At 46.6% G+C, this 3,832-nt stretch overlaps 1 long non-coding RNA gene across 1 annotated transcript; it reads right to left on the bottom strand.

Moving 5' to 3' along the window:
• Window positions 1–251: 251 nt before the first annotated feature.
• Window positions 252–3,557, bottom strand: LOC110255502 (uncharacterized). The gene is made up of 2 exons (XR_014816846.1): window positions 3,428–3,557; window positions 252–2,373 (listed from the first exon to the last, which is right to left on the bottom strand). It is a non-coding gene; the product is annotated as an uncharacterized LOC110255502 (long non-coding RNA).
• Between the last annotated feature and the right edge of the window lie 275 nt (window positions 3,558–3,832).

Below are 3,832 nucleotides of genomic sequence, written 5' to 3' on the forward strand. Positions count from 1 at the left end.
TAATCTATCCCTAAGCCTCACCCTGTCCTGTATCTCAGGCTTTGCTCCATCCTCAAACCCAGGAGAGGGCCGAGAATAACACGGACTATTTAGAATGGATAGACAATAAGGTCTACAGCGCAGGGAACTACACCCAGTCTCCTGGGATAAACCAAGATGGAAAATAATGTTTTTTTTAAAAAAGCAATGTGTGTGTGTGTATATATATATGATTGAGTCACTTTGCTGTACAGCAGAAATCGACACAACACTGTAAATCAACTATACTTTAATAAAAAGAATACTATATAAATAGAATCAACTAATAAAGAATAACATAGACTGTCTTCCCCATCCCTTGATGATCACAGACCTTCTGGGGTGCCCAGCACTATCATAAGCACTTCACATTTATTAACTCATTTAATCCCCTAGCCATCCCATGCAGTGTGTGCTATTATCCTCATTTTAGAAAATGGAAAGAGAGGCTAGGTCACTTGCAGAGGTCACACAGCTAGCGACAGAGCTGGGATTCAAGCCTGGGCATTCCGGCTCCAGAGTGCACAGTTGAAACCCCTGAGTTCTGCTGCCTTTTGATGACAGGGACACTCCAAATCTGTTCGTTGCCATGGCCACTTCAGAATGTCATTGCAGTAGAGCAGCTACAAGGGTGTGTCATGGAGCCCCCCAGTGGTACCTGCAGTGAAGGAGCTTTCAGCCTTTCTCCTGTCCCCCTAATTTGCAGTCCTGTTTCTCTCTCTTGGCTTTCTCCCTCTCTTCTTTTCCTCTTCCACTTTTGTCTTTCCTCCCCTTATTTTCCATCCTAGTTTTCTTACTCCCCATCCATGCTTCGGGCCTCCTGGAGCCAGCAGTGTGATTGGCCCTGCCCAAAACCCAACATCAAGTTCACCCAAACCCAACGTGGAGCCAACACCAGTCTTGAGCTGTCCAAGAGCACATATTCCCTCCCTCTCTGTTTCCATGCTGAGAAATGGAGGAGTTGGGCTAGATAAGAACAAAATAGTTTTTAATGGTGTCATTTGATGATCCTGATGGTAACCAAGAGCTTTCCTTAGGCTCCTGTAGACTGAACTCTAGGTTAAAAAGAGTAGCCGTAGTAGTAGCACAGGAAGGTCTTTGCTAAGAATGGCTTATACCGGTGTCATCATTTTCTTAATTTTCTACAGCTGGGCAGCATGCATTAGGTTTCTGACAGGGATGTGGTGAATTTAGTAACTTCTGAAGCCCTTCTATTTAAAAGAGTATTATTAAGGTAAAAAAGCAGTGTTTGCTTTTTTTTTTGCTTTTGTTTCTGGCTTAGAGCTGCTAAATTCATCAAATCTGGTACAGTTGCAGAGGTGCATTTCAGAACTCTGACTTTGCCTCTGAGCACACACATCCAATCTATTTTCTTGATAGGAAAGGGGCAGATGGATGAAATGATGGTTGTCATGAGATGCAGACACGGTGCCGAGTAGAGAAGCAACTGTGGAAAACAGATGAGACCTCGGGATGGTTTGTCTGAGGCTAATCTCAGTGGCTCTGACTTGCACACCCCAGAATCATACTCCACTCTGACAGCCAGGCCTGGGCTTGGCCACCCACTGGGCCCACCCAGAGCTGCTCCCTTCTCCTCTTGGATGCCAGCCACAGCCTCAGCTGGGCCATACCTCCTGAGCTTCAGAGTGGGTGATTATTACCCACCATGAGTAACCATAGGATGTCCATTTGTAGATAATGTATAAATAATAGGATGTGCCATCTAATCAGTGGCCTGACCCGTGAGCAGTGGAAAGTTTCCACAGATGCAGACACACGGATCGCTCTGTCACGCCTCTCCTCACCATCTGTCATGTCACCAAAGCACTCGGTGTGCCTGTCTGGTGCCACTTAGGCATGTGTCATCACCAGAAATCTGAAATCTGCAACGCCTTCCTTGCCTGGTGCTTAGCAACACAGCAGCCCTGCACCTATGTCAAGAACGCAGTGCTCAAGCGGTGGTGGGGGGAAAATGTGACCTCAGTGGTTGCCATCTGTGGATTCCTTCCCTGGAAGCTTGTGAGTCACTAGGATCTTCTGCTCGCCTCAACCCACCCCCATGCTTGGGGCACCAAGTCGGGAAGAGGAGGAACATTCTCCGTGATAATAAGCATGTTCCATGGCCAAGTCCTCCATCTGTTCCTCCAGCTTCTGTCTACAAGAATGCACGCAGGTCCTGCTGAATGGATTTGAGACTAGCCAAGGTCAGTGTGCGATCAGCTGCGGCAGATGGGGTCATCAGGGACAGGGCACTGTTGCTCTGGGAAAGAGAGATGCTGAGACGCGGTCTTGATATGTGCCCTTCCTTTCTGGCTTAAGCAGGAGCAGATGACAGGTGCGATGAAGATGAATTCACTGTGGAGGAAAGAAAGGAAATGGCTTCAGATACGTATGCTGGTGTCTCAATGAATGGCTGACTCCAAGGCTTTCCTATTTGGTGTTTCGTGAGGTTTTTTTAAGAAGAGAAAACATGTTAGATGAACAAACACTGACATTGTACTTCCATTTATATTTTCTTTCTTTTCCTTCCTTCCTTCCCTCCCTTCTGTTTTACCCCCACAGCATATGCAAGTTCCCGGGCCAGGGACTGATTCCGAGCCACAGCTGCAACATACACCATGGCTGTAGCCAATTTGGATCCTTTAACCTACCACATTGGGCCAGGGATAGAACCTACACCTCCACAGTGACCCCAGGGGCTACAGATGACTTCTTAACCCACTATGCCACAGTGGGAACTCCCCATTTATATTTTCTTTTAAGCCTCAACTGAAATTTTGTCTTTCAGTATTTTTAAATGCCAGATATCCACAGCAGGCCCAGCACCAGTCTGCCCTGGGCCCTGTGCTTTAGGAAGCCCTGCTCTGGGCTCCTCCAGGAGCCCCTACCACCCTAGCCTCCTTCCTGACCTCATGTGGGTACCCAGGATCCTAGGATCCCCTCGGGACCTGCAGAGGCCTCCTGCCTAGGCTCCTAACAGCAACTTGCCCTGCCAGTGTGCAAAACTAGAGGCCTAAAGAGAGGAGATAAGTCTCATCCCAAGGAAAAAAAATCTGTAACTGTGTGTGGTATTGGATGTTAACTAGACTTATTCTGGTGATCATTTCACAGTATATACAAACATCAGATCATTAGGTTGTACACCTGAAACTAATATAATGTTATATGTCAGTTATACTTCAATGAAAAATTAGTATGAGGTGATGAATGTGTTAACTAATCTTGCAGTGATCATTTTGTAATATATCAAATCGTCTCGTTGTAACCCTCAATCTACACAGGGCTATATGCCAAATATGTGTTAATGAAGCTGGAAAGCAATAACAGCAAAAACAAATGGCTAGAGGCTGGGTAAGAGGCTGATGCAGGGGTGTGGAGAGAACCTGGGCATGTAGGTTGGGGCATTTACCTCAATATGCATGAGCCCTTGAAGGTTCACGTCTAAGGCGGGAGTGGACCAAGGGCCGGGGTCTGGAGCTGTTCTCCCTGCAGCACCACATCCTGGAACAGAACTCCAAGAATGCTAAATTAAAATGTGGATGGTGGGAACTTCCCACCGTGACACCATGGGTTAAGGATCCAGCAGGGCTGCAGCTGTGGCGTAGGTCACAGCTGCAGCTCAGATTCCATGGCCCAGGAACTTCCATAAGCCAAAGATGCAACCTAAAATTTTAGACATATGGTATTTGGACCTCAAACTGTATTCTCTCCCCAAGCCCCTCACCAACACCACCCCCCCACACACACCTTTTGTTAGGAAAGATTCTAAATAAATCTTTTTCTTTCTTTCTTCCTTTCTCTTCTTATATTTATG

This window comes from Sus scrofa, chromosome 9 (genome assembly GCF_054392235.1).
Source record: "Sus scrofa isolate SSC_HxYL_T2T_F1_AM1 chromosome 9, Sscrofa_HxYL_maternal_Yorkshire_Landrace_v2.0, whole genome shotgun sequence".
In the NCBI taxonomy this organism is placed as follows: domain Eukaryota; kingdom Metazoa; phylum Chordata; class Mammalia; order Artiodactyla; family Suidae; genus Sus; species Sus scrofa.